This window comes from Engraulis encrasicolus, chromosome 11 (assembly GCF_034702125.1).
Source record: "Engraulis encrasicolus isolate BLACKSEA-1 chromosome 11, IST_EnEncr_1.0, whole genome shotgun sequence".
In the NCBI taxonomy this organism is placed as follows: Eukaryota; Metazoa; Chordata; class Actinopteri; order Clupeiformes; family Engraulidae; genus Engraulis; species Engraulis encrasicolus.
The window spans coordinates 4,567,265-4,582,466 of NC_085867.1; positions in this window are offsets into that span (position 1 = coordinate 4,567,265).

The window sequence follows — 15,202 nt, forward strand, 5'->3', positions numbered from 1 at the left end:
CATTTTGATTTTCATTATATGCAATAGTCAGCAGTATTTACGGTTGTGGTAAAACTAATGTAATCAGCAAGCTATTTTTGACTTTTATTTTGACAAAAGATTTGAACAGGAAGTTACGAGCAGAAGTGTTATTGTAGCCATTTCGACCGTGCCACAACGATGCAGACAGCTCTCTTTGCCACCCCTACAACGTGCTTGTTCAAGCAGCTCCTGTGAGTACTTAATTTTGCATAATTCATCTTATTTGTAGTGTATTTCATGCTGGTAGTTCATATATTAATTTTAGTAACTTAAAAATTCCAATTAAAACGAAGTAGTTTGGATAATGGCTGAGCAAACACTTGGTGCAACTCAGCTACAGTAATTCATGGTTCTTCATTTAGCAACTTTGATACGTTTTGTAGGCCTATGTGTTTGTCTATCATTTTCACAAAAACATATTCAGTGAAATACAAGAAAGACAATATGCTTCTGTTGTGTTTCTGGATCTCTGTTTTTAGCCTAGTGAGGCCAAGACAGATTGCTAGCCTGTAGAAATGAAATCTATGGTGTTGTTCCATTATAGAAGCCTGTCCTGCACATCCCAAAAAAGAAAGAAAACTTGTTTGAAGAGGTGGCTTGCCATGCCTACCACTGAATTGCAATATAATATACTGTATTTAAGCCCCCCAGTGGTCACTTTTGGAAGTGTAATAATTTGACAAACCAGTAGCAAATAAGATTACCAGCCAGTAGAGTAGAACTGGCAGAACTCCTCTCCAATGGACTTATGACTTCTGTGTGTGCCTGAGGGGGGGAGTTGAAAGGGGTGAATTTCTGCTAGATGTACTAGAGCAGCTTAGTGACATAGTCATACACTTTGGTATAAATGCATGGAATTTGTCAAATATACTTTCTGAGGGTCACTTTTTATAATAAAAAAGAGGGCCACACAACATTGTATATAGCCAGCATTTTCCAAGATGGCTGACACTGCTATGGAATGGTTAGTATAAAACCATTTACTTTGGTTAAAAAATGCAATACGGCTGAAATCTGAGGGTCACTTTTTAGAAAAAAATGTTTGCCACACTTAAAGTCAATATGGCACCCATTTTTTAGATGGCCGTCTCTGCTACTAATAGTAACTGTAAAAGCCACTTACTTTGGTGTAAAGACATGGAATTTAGCTGAAATACTCTCTAAGGGTCACACTCCAGGAAAAAAGACACTGACCACAAGATAATTCAATGTAGCGGCCATTTCTCAAGATGCAGACGTAGTGTCCTAAACTACATAAACTTTTTCTTTAGAAATGATATTGCCAGAAATTGCCTCTAATAGTTTAATATGAAGGGGATATACTGTCTTTACGAGGGAATTTTAGACTACAGTGCTGTGTTGTCTACTGACCATATGTTGAATTATTTTTTCTATTCTGCCTTTGGTCAGTTTCTTTCAGGTTTTGTGCTTTAGGCAGAGTGACATGATGCAGGATGGAGTTGCGAAGAGTTCCAGGACACGGTCAAAGATGGCTGGAACAGTCGGATGGATTTGCAATCATGCAATAAACGCCCACATGAGACGCCATGGTCAAATGGTTGGAGATCGTTGAGAGTTTGCAGCTATTGATGTTGTAATAATAGCAAGGTGAGCCTCCCAACGCCCCCTTCCCTTCATCATGAGCCTCCCAACACCTACTTGACCTCATCATAAGCCTGCCAACGCCCCACTTAGTATTAAAACAATAAAGTAGACTAATGCCCCCTAAAGGCAACTAAGCACCGCAGCCATCTCAACCTCCCCTGGGGGGCTGGAGAGGACCCACTGAGAAGCAGTACAGCAACATGTTGTTGAACCACCTTAAGCTTTGATGATGTCACCCATGGTGCTGCATATTTTCAAACAACTTGCAGGCCAAGCTGCATGGATTTTATCTGACATTGTTCCCTTCTCCTTTTAATATCTGTACTCACTTTGGTCAGTTTTGTATTGTTTTATGTGCTTTTTAAGTAAAATGTACTTACTTACTCACTTACTTTACTCTCTTGTGTATTTACAGTATCACCACAGAAGGGCCGGTGCAACATGGCGACGGAAAAAGTGGGTATTAAGAATATTAGGAGTAGGTGACCGCCAGAAACATCCTGTCTTGTGACTGGTGTGGTTAAACACGTACGTCCGGGAACCACCGTCATCAGTGACCAATGGGGCGCTTACCTGAGTGCATTGGCTGCGACAGGCTACAGGCACTTCACAGTGAACCACTGTCAGTGGTTTGCGGATCCAAACACCTTGTGCGCCTCCCAGTATGTCAACCCCAGCTTTCTCTGTGGACCATGCAACTTGGACTTTCCGAGTTTCATATAGGACAATGCATCTTGCTATGCATCTGTAAACCATGGAGTTATCTTTTGGACGTTTTCAGGAGAATGGCTTTGTGTGTGTGTGTGTGTGTGTGTGTGTGTGTGTGTGTTGGTCGGTCAGTCGGTCTGTCTGTCGCTTTCTCTCTCTCTCTCTCTCTCTCTCTCTCTCTCTCTCTCTCTCTCTCTCTCTATGGATAAATGTATGTAAGCCTGTGGTATGTTATTGTGTGATCCCTTGTTTAACATTTTTGCTTATTAAAATTTGTACACAAACTGGTGTTTTTATTGATAATGTTAGTTAATCAGAAGTTCTTCTCTGAGTACATAGTAACACATTCTGAATATCACTTCTTCATGCATTAGCTAATGCTATAGTACTCATTATCATGTCATGACCGCAGAATAAGGGGCAAAGATTCAGTAGTTAAGCGTAAAATCTTTTGTGATTATATATTAACACACTTGGAATATCTCTTCTTTATACATTAGCTAATGCCATAGTCATCATGACTTATATTATGACTCCAAAGATGTTGTTAAATAATACATTAATTAATCATTACTTTAGATATGACCTCATACAGAAAAATATTACTTGTGTGGTGCTGGTTACAAGATCATCTTAGACGAAGGCCTACCCAATAATACCCCCCCCCTTTCAACAAGCAGACCTTGACACATGGGACATATGATATTACTTGTATATTAATATTACAAATGTGTGCGGCTGGTCACAAGAATGTGAAGTGGGAAATGATCTCTGGCCAGAGTGGCAAAACATTGCGCCAGGGACTGTGTGTCCAGCGGCTTCTAGGCCACAGCCAGCAGGTGAACGATATGAAGGTTGCAAGCACCCCTCCACGTTTCAAACAATGCAGAGCCAACGGTGCCCTATCGCAACATCTTCCTGGCACAGTGGTGTCACGCAGCCTTCGTGAGTCAACTATCTTGAGAAACGACTGGATCGTGATAAGGCAGGATTTTTAGCATGGGATTCATTTCCAGTAAAATTTTTCACTTAAAATTTTCCTTTACTTCTACACTCAACATCTGCTGCATGCATAAGGTAGGCCAACTCTATCAATTAATTCCACGTCCAGGTCGAATTCTTATATGATAAGGAACGATCTGGCAGTGTTAATACACAATATATTAACACTTGGACACATGATATATTAACAGCAGTGTTATCAGCAGTGTTAATACATGGTATATTAACACTTGGAACTCACACCATGAATTCACCTTTGATTTGCACAATTAGTTAATAGTGGGTCATTATGATTCCAAGCAGGACTCCCTTCTCATTACTAATAGATTAACCATCAATGCATACATAGGTCATGTGTTAATTAACCATAAATCATACATTACTTCCAACATAATTCCAATAGTATTAATGTACCCTTATTGTAAAGTGTTACCATCTTTTCTGGCCATCTTCAGAGTGTTGTGCATAACATTCTCCAAATGTTGGTGTTAGTTTCATGTAAATCAGACCGGAATATCGTAATATTAAATTTTTTGGCCCATTCTTGACCTCTTATTCAATTCAGCATGCACACGTTGTTCTGGCATATAGTGCTTGGCAAAGAAAAGTCACTGGAGCCACATAGACAAAAATGAACAATTATCACCTTGATATTAATGTTTTATTCCACATAACCAACTTATACATTAATAACATGTCCCCATTGGATTTAATTGTAAAAGACGTGTACATGTAAATGAATATCAAACATATGAAATTATCTTTATCGGCATTGAAATAGTCACAATAGTCAACCTCAGGTTTAAGACCAAATTACAAGCTGATATTATAAATTGAAAAAAACGTATGGACACCACCATGACGTGTGGCACATCACAAGATCGGGAATTGAATTCTGCACATCTTGGCACTGGTTTCAGGCAAATCGGATGCCAATTAACCGAGATATCGCAAATTTACGTTTTTGACCTTTTCATGACCTTGACCTTGACCTTTGACCCAATCACTCCCAAAAAGTAATCGATTGTTCCTTGGGTCATGACCAATCATCCCACTAAATTTCATAAAAATCGGCTCAGTTCTGTCTGAGTTATACGAAGTACAAACAAACAAACATATTCACAAATAAATAAATACACAGCGGTCAAAACATAACCTTCGCCGACTTTGTCTCGGCGAAGGTAATAACAGCACCGAACTACACTGCTGCTTTTCAGGAACACAATGAGTGTGTTACAATATGCGACCTTGCCTCCTCCACTGTTTTTCATTCACCATCCCAATTGCAAATGAAAAAAAGACTCTACAATTGAGCTTTTGCCAGATATTAAAATATGATGCTGTTTAAGTGATGTCATCATGACATATTACTTTCTGGTACGAGGAGACAAGCACAAGTGGAGGAGGCAAGGTCGCATATTGTAACGCACTCTAAATACTGTTTACAACTCCATTTTGCTATCAGGTAGCTGAAAGTGACAATGAACGACTAAAACTTTAGCCTATTGATCTCTTTGATTGGGGACGGACAGTATGTTTGTTATTGTAAACTTGCACAGCTTACCCTTTTTTGGAATATTATGTAAAATCAATTAAATCTATTAATGTACCACAAAAGAAAATGTTCCATAAAACCTGCTCAATGCCTAAGGGAAACCTTTACAAAAGAACTTAGCTGTCACTTTGTTACTACAGAGTCTGTAAGTAGACTTTTTACCTTCGCCAGAAGGTTATGTTTTGTTACCTTCACCAGAAGGTTATGTTTTGACCGCTGTGTATTTATTTATTTATTTATTTGTGAATATGTTTGTTTGTTTGTTTGTACTTCGTATAACTCAGTCAGAACTGAGCCGATTTTTATGAAATTTGGTGGGATGATTAGCCATGACCCAAGGAACAATCGATTAGTTTTTGGGAGTGATTGGGTCAAAGGTCAAAGGTCAAGGTCACGAAAAGGTCAAAAACGTAAATTGAGCCGATTTTTATGAAATTTAGTGGGATGATTGGTCATGACCCAAGGAACAATCGATTACTTTTTGGGAGTGATTGGGTCAAAGGTCAAAAGTCAAGGTCACGAAAAGGTCAAAAACGTAAATTAAGCCGATTTTTATGAAATTTAGTGGGATGATTGGTCATTACCCAAGGAACAATCGATTACTTTTTGGGAGTGATTGGGTCAAAGGTCAAGGTCAAGGTCACGAAAAGGTCAAAGATGGTTTTCTTTGCCAAGCACTATATGCCAGAACAACGTGTGCATGCTGAATTGAATAAGAGGTCAAGACTGGGCCAAAAATGTAATATTACGATATTCTGGTCCGATTTCAATGAAACTAACACCAACATTTGGAGAATGCTATGCCCCACACTCTGAAGATGGCCAGAAAAAAAAAAGTGGCGTAGGCGAAGGTTTGCGCTCTACCGAGTGCCCATTCTAGTTTGGCCTTTATTATGATAGGACAGTATGAGAGGAGACATGAAACAATTGTGAGAGAGAGATAGGGTAGGGTTGGGAAAGGACCCCGGCGGGACTTGAACCGGTGTCCCTGTGGGCATATACTGTAAGCCCAAATGTGGGGGGTTTAGCGTGCTGCGTCACAGCGCCCCTGTAAGTAAGCAGGCTTTTTGAGTTGTGAAATGCCATCTTGTTCAGATGTGTCTTTTTTACACGGCAAAAGTGCACGACTATTCATTTGTGTCCTTACTTGCACCCAAATCAGGAACAGGAAATGTGAAATGTGTGTCGCACTGAAGTGGCAAATCATGGAGGAGCAGTCGACAGCAGGAGAAGTCACACATCATGAAATACAGGAAAAGGCGCAAAGGAGGAGGAGGAGGAGGTGGAGGAGGAGGAGTAGGTGGAGGTGGAGGAACAGGAGTGTCCTCAAAAGGCCTCGGGCCAGCAGCGGGGAACTGGGAGGGAGTGAATTAGAAGCGAGAACCAGCTTCATTTCTGCCTACTCTATATTCCCCTCCTGGCAAACAAGACAACTGTACTTTTCACTCACATGCTAATTATTTTTTCAACATCAATGCTCATAGCAAGTCGGATATTTTTAAAAGAGTTTTTGCATGTTCTCTGTGCTGAGAAGCCACTGGCATGAGCCTGTCACCCAGTGTTGCCAGATGTGTCTGATCAAATCCCGTCCAAAAGCTTCTCGAAAACCGCCAAAATGCGCTAAATTCCGCCCAAATTCAACAAATTACATTGACTTCTATGGGTCCAAAACGGCTGAAAAAACCTTTTTTACCCGCAGACGCTCAATCCAAGTAGCCCAATTGGGCGGGCACCCGCCCAATCTGGCAACACTGCTGTCACCCCATATGTCTCTGTGGAAGGCAAAGTGCCTCTGGCCATTGCGTAATGATGAAACGGTGCGCATGCCCTCTGTCAGACATCTGCATGGCACATGTGTTCTTCAAGGGGTACAGTGCCTGAGTCTTCAAACACCCCTCCCTGCTATATTCCCTGTAAGTGATTTATTCATGTCAGCCATGTGTTTGAGCATGCTGACGGAATCTAGAATATGTGACATGGTCAAGCATGAATAAATGTTAACCATTGCATGCTTCGTTATCATCACCGGCTGAGTGACAAGTTTGGTTCACTGACACGTTGTCACTGAACATTTTGTTATCAATATAATGAGTCTCCTTGTTGTCATCACGAAAGGGTTTTCAGAAGGAACTATGATGGTATGTTTTTGTCGTAAAGCAATATCGGGGGGGGGGTATGAAGACTATGGAATTGATGGGGTAAGATCAGTGGGTTAGGCCATCCAATGTTTCTCAGCCTTTTTCTGTTCTATCCTTGTATTTCTCATTTCCCAGTGGTAACGTACTGAACAGGGGTCCGTTTCTCGATTATTGTCGTTGCTAACCGTCTTAAGACGTAACACCATTTCCTTGGATTTAGTGGTGAGTGTCGCTGTCAAAATGCAGTTGAGTTGCTCGTACGAAGGACTTTGCTAACGACGATAGCAAAGACGCTTTCAAGAAAACGGACTCCAGTACTTTTATCAGCTCTGTTTTTGTTGGTGTTGTCCTCTTGTGTGTTTTTGTTGTGCTGCAACCTCCCTGTCTCAGAAACAAATGTCTCCCTGGTGGAGACTAATAAAGAAACCTAACCTATGTCATGCCACATGGTTTATATAATTTTACAAACACAGGCCCCTCTCGGGCAAGTACTTCAGTTTTCAGTGCAATTGGTGTGGAATCCAGCTGCTGCACTGACCTGACAGCTCTAACAAAAGCTTTAGTGTAACGTTAAGGCTCAGTGTGCAGGTTCAATGATATACGTTGCGGTACATATAGAATACTGCATGGTCATAGTGTCTTGACTGAGTGGTACACAGTAAAACATGCAGTGATGTTTCAACACTTATAAAGAGTACTCTTGGACCAAATGAAGAGTTCAGATGCAAAACCCCCCAACTCCATTTCTGAAGACCTGCACTTCTATATTTTTAGAGAACCCCGTTGATGGTTTGGTTTTCATATAAATAGTTAATAGTTCATATAATAGTTCATATACATAAAAAAATATGCAATTTTGATAGCTTTGTATTAAATAAAAATGAATTAAGATTATTTTCTGAAAAGGCACTTGGGGGGTTTTGCATCTGAACTCTTCAAATACACTCTAGAAGATGTTAAATCGACGGTCTAAGTGTTGAATTAACACTGCAAAATGTACTGTGTTTTACTCAGCATGTACGACTGTTGTGGTTGATATGAGTGTAGTATCATACAGCACGAGTGAGCACTCTGATTGGTCAGGTTGAATGATGACTGCTCCTTAGTACAGTATGTTGGATGAGTGTTCTGCTCTATACAGTACATGGGTTCTACATTTTTGTTTTAACCTGGCTGCGCGAACTTAGCTGCGGACAACTCAACCTCTGATTGTTGGAAACCGTTGTCGGTCAAAAAAATTAGCTCACGTGGTTGGCTACCAGGGTCTTGCCCCTCCTCACAACACCGTGTTTACAAAGAGAATAAAACGAATGTATACTACATGTTCAAGTCGTGCCAACTGAGTGTGGTATTGCTCTGCATATTTGAGTGATCCTGGGATCCGTTTCTCGATTCTTGTCATTGCTAACTGTCTTAAGACAGTCTTAAGACCGTCTTACCATTCCCTTGGATTTAGTGGTGAGCGTCGCTGTCGAGAGAGAGTTGAGTCGCTCTTACGAAGGACATTGCGTCGTTAGCAAAGACGCTTTCGAGATACTGACCCCTGGTTGATATGAGTATCGTATCACACTGCAGTGCTCTGAAGTGCCCTGTGTTGGGCGGATCTGCTGGCGCAAGAGGTAATTAATTGTATCGTTCGCATCTGTGATGTAATTAAAGTGGTGCAGTGGGAGCCCTGACAGCTGAGACCCTGGGGAAAGTCAGCTGGGAGTCTTGTAGTAACACCAGACCCCTCCTCGGCTTACTGGACCGTTTTAATTACCCCAGAGGGGCGCTTACGCATTCTCACAGGGCTGCACACGGGAGGCACACGCTGATCTTTGGACAGGACGCAAGGCAATGCATTATGGGATGCAGTTCATGCGTTTCCCCTGTGGTAAATCTGTTCCAGCTCAGAGAATCTTCTGTCCTGGATCCGGATAGCCCTAACACTCCAACAACTGTGCATTGATATTGATCACTGAATAGCCTAGTTGTGCATAAGATGGATGCATGCATACTAGTGGGCCGCAGGAAACACTAGATGAGCCGTAATATTGGCTAATAATAATAATAATGTCCTCTCTCAGCCTCAAGCCATGTTTAGGAAGAAACTGTAACTGTCTTGCAAATTACAGTAAGTGAATTTCAGAATGTTTTTATTGACAAGGACAATGTAAAAATAACAAAAGCACAGACAAAAATGTGGTTATGTAAATGACCATGGAGGAAGGATGACAATTGTCTCAGTTGCATGAGCAAGGAAGAAAATATTTAAGTCCATACTTCAAGTTTTAAGCTCTACAGAACTTTTCAGCTCTTCAACAAATGCTGAAAAGTCGTAGCCTGGTAAACCAGCACCACCCGCTAGGCGCCAACATTTTTCAGCTGCGAGTGGGTCTGGCCTCGGATCTGAGAACGTTTTGAACACTGTGCCCTGAGTCTGGCAAAATCAATTACAAAGCAGAGATTTGTTTTGAATCAAAGCGGGCAGGGTTTTGAGGGAGTGACGACGAAGCTTGCAACACCGTTGGGAAAGCACATCAACGGCAAAGGTCGCCGATTGGTCAGAGCCCGGCACGGTTTGAAAAAACAACAGGTTGTTCTCATCAGCAATCGTCGGAGGTATCGTTCATCGGGGCCAGACTAAATTACTACGGTCTCACATTTAGGCTGGTTTATCAGGCTAGAAAAGTCAGCGAATGTAAGCAAAAGGTATGTGTACAAGTGTGTTTGTCACATACACACACAATCCACAGATCTACAGTGCACTCTCACCGTAAGGACCACATAGGCCTAAGTGAAAATAGTAGGATGAGGATTTTTCTGGTTGATAGATTAGTTGATTACGGTTCCCCCATTTTCCTCCTGTCGCGTAACGACCACAGACACATTAGCCACATGCTTGTTTTGTGAGCATCCTTGCACATAGTCATCTGTTTGTGACAAATGCAAATGGAACAAAGGATAGATGCAATTTAAGTGTTTTGCATAAAGCAAGTAAAAGTGATTACCACAAATGTTTATGGAGGTGTGCGGCTGTGTAATTACAGGCACAGAGGGAGGTTGGGGATTTACCAGCGGCATCAGTGCCTGTAATGTTTTTAAATGCCTAATTAGCGAGCGATTTAAAATATTTTACTTGCAATTATTGTTCATTTAGATTATGCCATTTCCTCTCTTTTTGAAGGGGCGCTTGAGTGTAATTACAGCTTCATAATTATGGTGATGAACTGGAACATCACAGATTATTTGTTTAAAACGACTACTTCATGTTCATCCGCGATGTGACTGTGAGAGTGCGTGTTTGTGGATTGACGGAGCACAGCTTCCTTGTATTTGCTATGTTTGTTTGGGAATGTTCCTGATAAATCCGAATAAACAAACATTTTCCTTTTCGCCCTCAAGGAATTCCTGAATGCTTCTACAATTCCTGATGCCCAGTCTGGCACGTGGACTAACTGACTCTATGAATCGTACAAACATGCTGAAAACAAAGACCACTGTGTTTAAATCACCTGCCACAGATTCCTATGTACAATTCAAATGAAATCAGTTCAATTAATGTACTGTAGATCCATGAAAATCCCTTTCTGAGGAGGCATTCAGACTGGCCTGTACGCATCACTCACATTAAATGCAAAAAACCCTGTAAAGCTTTGAGGCATCCACTCGTCTATGCCGTATGACCCTGGCTCAGAGAGAGAGAGAGAGAGAAATATATATATATATAGAGAGAGAGAGAGAAATATAGAGAGAGAGATAGAAAGAGAGAAATATAGAGAGAGAGATAGAGAGAGAGAGAGGGAGAGAGAGAGAGAGAGGGAAATAGAGAGAGAAAAATAGAGAGGGAAAGAGAAATAGAGAGAGAAATAGAGAGGGAGAGAGAGAGTGAAATAGAGAGGGAGAGAGAAATAGAGAGAGAGAAATAGATAGAGAGAAATAGAGAGAGATAGAAGGACAATGTGTGCGTGTGTATGTCAAACCAGCCCCTCATCTGATCAAAGGCCACCAAAGCAGTGACCCGAGACTTGGGAGTCCGGCTGAGGGAGATAATATTATGTGGCCCTTATGCTCCATAATTATATCTGACGGGTTCTTGCAGGATACTGATGCATGCGAGCTCGACCCCAAGTTCGGCCACAGGTCAGGCGAAAGAAGCTCTCATATCATCTTGCCTTTCTCGTGCAGCCTAAAGCTTGTGAGATCGAGTGCAACGTTTTTAAGCTCTCTGCAATACACAGCATGGCTGGGCGCAGAGCGCTCGTCTCTCTCGCCACTCTGAGCTTCACTCGAGGCCAGACACACACTCAGCAACTTTGCCCAGCGGGAAGTCATATATCTGAGCTAAATAACTGTCACATGAATACGGATATTAGTCTCTTCCATTTTGTAAAGTTTCTCTTTGTGAAAAATGATTAACTTCATCTTGAAAAATAACCTATGAGTTACTCTCAATGATGAACCCTGAGAACGATACAAGAAATCAGTGTTGTCAGTAACTACACAGTGAGAATTTGATTTCTTGTGTAAGTTATACAGGAAACCCATCATGATAATCTGGCGAACTGCTGTAATATGACGACAACACAATACAGTGTCCCCCCCCCCATGAATTCGCAAGCATTTTTTCAATGTGTTGCTGTCGAGCGTCTAAAATGCCTGCACGTTGCATGAGGTTTTTCTGAAAATCGCGGTGAAGTGAAAGTTGTGATAAGTCTCCATTCCCTTTTTGTGATGAAACTTGAGGAATAGCCCAGGAATGCAAAGAAAACAGTCTGGATAGGGTTAACAACAAATTAATAGGCATTGACCCTTGCCTACAAAACCATCACAGGAACGGCCCCAGCTTATCTGAAGGACCTACTAACGCCCTATGTTACTGGAAGAGAACTGCGCTCATCCAGCACAAGCCGTCTGGCTCTGCCATCCAGTCGCTCTAGGTACTCCCAGTCAAGATTGTTCTCCGTTGTGGTACCCAAGTGGTGGAACGGTCTCCCAGAGGCAGCAAGACTAAGCACATCTCTTGCAGCCTTCAAGAAACAACTAAAGACATTCCTCTTTCGAGAGAATCTACTAGACTAATGCTTGAACTGGCCTTGCCCCAGGGCAGACTCCTGACATGATGTTTAGTTTAGTTTAGTTTAGTTTGTGTGTGTGTGTACTCGTTATTTACTCTTTAAAAAAAAACTAACCCCTCTTTGCAACTGCACTTGTTGTTCTGTATATCTCCTGTGCACTTTGGCTTGATTATGTCCTCTTTTGAAAGTCGCTTTGGTTATAAAGCGTCTGCCAAATGCAATGTAATGTAATGTAATGTAATATAAATCATTTTACTGTATTGGTTTTATTTTCTTCTTCTTCTTCTACATACATACACGCAAGAGTGTGGGTACAAACACAGTGTACTGCATGAACTAAGTTGTATAGTGGGTCGGAGAGGGGCAGATTAGAATAGACCTAAATTACTAAGTGCTGGGGAATGGATCTGTGCGACCGTATAATTGCATTACAATTGCAAATAACCACATTATAATTGGACAAGATTGCTCTACCAGCTCAGAACAAGGTATAGCCTAACTGGCTGGGGTGACTTCATCTAAGCTACAACACCAGCCTTGTTAATGATCAGAACTTAATATGTTGTTTTGCAAGACGGGTGATTACTGATTCAGTTTACTTGGAAGGAGTTGTAGCTGTAATTGCTGAAAGGAGACATTTGTATTTTACACATATAGTAGGCCTACATCCTCTGTATTTGGTGTTTGAGCATGGAAAATAACGAAAATTGGATCTGTTGCCTGCAAGGGGCTTTCCACGCTCCAAAATATGGAAGCCTTTCTTTTGTAGCAAATTAAAAGCGGTGAATATATTAGTGATTCTACGATTCCCTACGCTTTTGGCAAAAGCAAAATGTCAATTATCAGTATTTTTTTTCAACTAAATGACCTTTTACATAGTGTATATATTTAAGTTTCCAAACAAACAAATTGCCAAGCTTAATCTTAAATCATTTGATAAATACTCTAATGAAAGCGAACATTTGCTTAATTATTTTGTCAACAGTGTTATGGACAAATACTATGTCATTTCAAACATATATAAAAATACTACAGAGTTGAAACAATATACGTTTGAAAGTGCTTATGTCCCTTAGCAGTAATGTTGTCATTAATCTGTGCAACTGATATAGAAAATGTGATTGTTGAGCTTCATAAGTAGGATTTTATGAGTCACTGTGATACAGACTGACACATTTTTCATCATAAATCCCTGTAACGTCTGATTTGAATATAGTCACCCTCCTCACACAAGACTTCCTTCTCCAGAGATAATCCCTAGTGTATGTTCATAGGATTTTTCCAACACATAAGGGATCAATAGCGCAAAAACACTTTCAAAACAGTCAACGGTGTTACTCAACTGTGTTACGGTCAACAGTGCAGGGGAACAAGTCGGCACTTTTTTAGGAGAAAAAAACAGAGCAGACAAACCCATCTCCCTAGAACACAAATTATTTTGTTTGTTTGTCTGTCAATATGGAAATAAATTGGCAAAAACATACTCCTCCTCAACTGTCATCAGTGTCGCCAGATTGGGGTGGTTCCCGCCCAATTGGGCTGCTTAGGATGGCCGTGTGCGGGTAAAAATGGCATCTATCAGAAAAACCTTCCCATTGCCATATAAATCAATAGAATTGGGTGGGTTTTTAGGGCGGATTTTGATCATTTTTTGGGCTGGAAATCATCAGCCTCATCTGGCAACCCTGACTGTCATACTTAATTGTAACACCATTGACGGTAACACCATTGACGGTAACACCGTTGACATTTCAGCCATTTTTATGGTGTTGTGCTAACTGAGGACCTCAGAAGTTCCACCACAACACCTTAATCAATTCATGTATCTTTATGCTTTATCTGTGTTTTTCTACATGTGATTTCTAATTCAGATTCTTATGAATATGTTGATAACACAGTTGACAGGCAATTTTCCCGCTATGAAAACATGAAAAAGAATGGATTAAATTATGGAAGGATGGAGCTCAAAATTTACCAAAAAGTCTTCCTGTATCCTGCCAAAGAGGTTATGACATCACGTGATGTTATTCGTATGGCCTAAGACCAAACCATTACTGATTTATGGAGGAGGTTTCAGACCGTGACACGGTTAACACAGTTTTCGTGGACACACACAAAATGGCAAATTTCATGTATAATGGAAAGGACAGTGGTCTTTCTGACAGTTTTGTCATATTGTGATGATTACTGTGAATCAACATTTGCAATCATCTTGGGCAAAACAAGTTTCTTTAAATGCTAATATGAAGACTGAATCTGACATTTGGAAAACAGGACGGCATGAAAACGCCCAAAACCAGTATTAAATATTCATTCTTGCTGAGGGAAATAATGCTATGTCTACACTTTCTGTATTATATGAAAGATAAATGTTTTCTAATGTCCAAAACATCATTGGATGCAGTTAATAGTTAGTGGAATTGCTAAATAAAATCCACGGACTTAAAAGTGTAGGTGAATTAGAGAATCACTCATATGTTGAAGTGGAGGTTTGTTCTATTTTGGTTCTACTTTCTTCCCATTGATATTTAAACTTCATCAGTCCACAAGTATGTCTGGCTAAACCATTACTTAACGGTGAAAAAAGTTATAATAGATAAGGGTTTATTTGCAAAACGGTGTATCTCCATTTTTTTACTTTTGCACTTTATTTTTGGAAATGACTGTTCAGAGGGTCTATCACCTATGTGTGAATTCTTACCATTCAAATATTTTGAGAACATACTTTTTTAACCTATATAAAATGCATTTTGCAATGCAATTCAATGGAATGCCCAATACAAAAATGTCAATTTCCCAACATTCTACAAAATGTAGATACACCGTTTTGCAAATAAACCCTTCGATTATACATAATAAATAATAACAGTGAGGCATGCTACTATGCCAAATTGCTTGGCAGACTGGCGTAGTCCATAGGAAAACAATTGAAATCCGTGGCCGTCAGAAAAAAAACCCACAGCCATCTGAATGTCCCCGTTAAAAGGTATAATTAGGCTTTCGGCAAAAGGAAAAAAAGAACACTGAGATATACAAAAATCCAAACACACAGATTTACACTGACTAGGAAGACGCACACGCACACACACACACACACACACACACACACACAC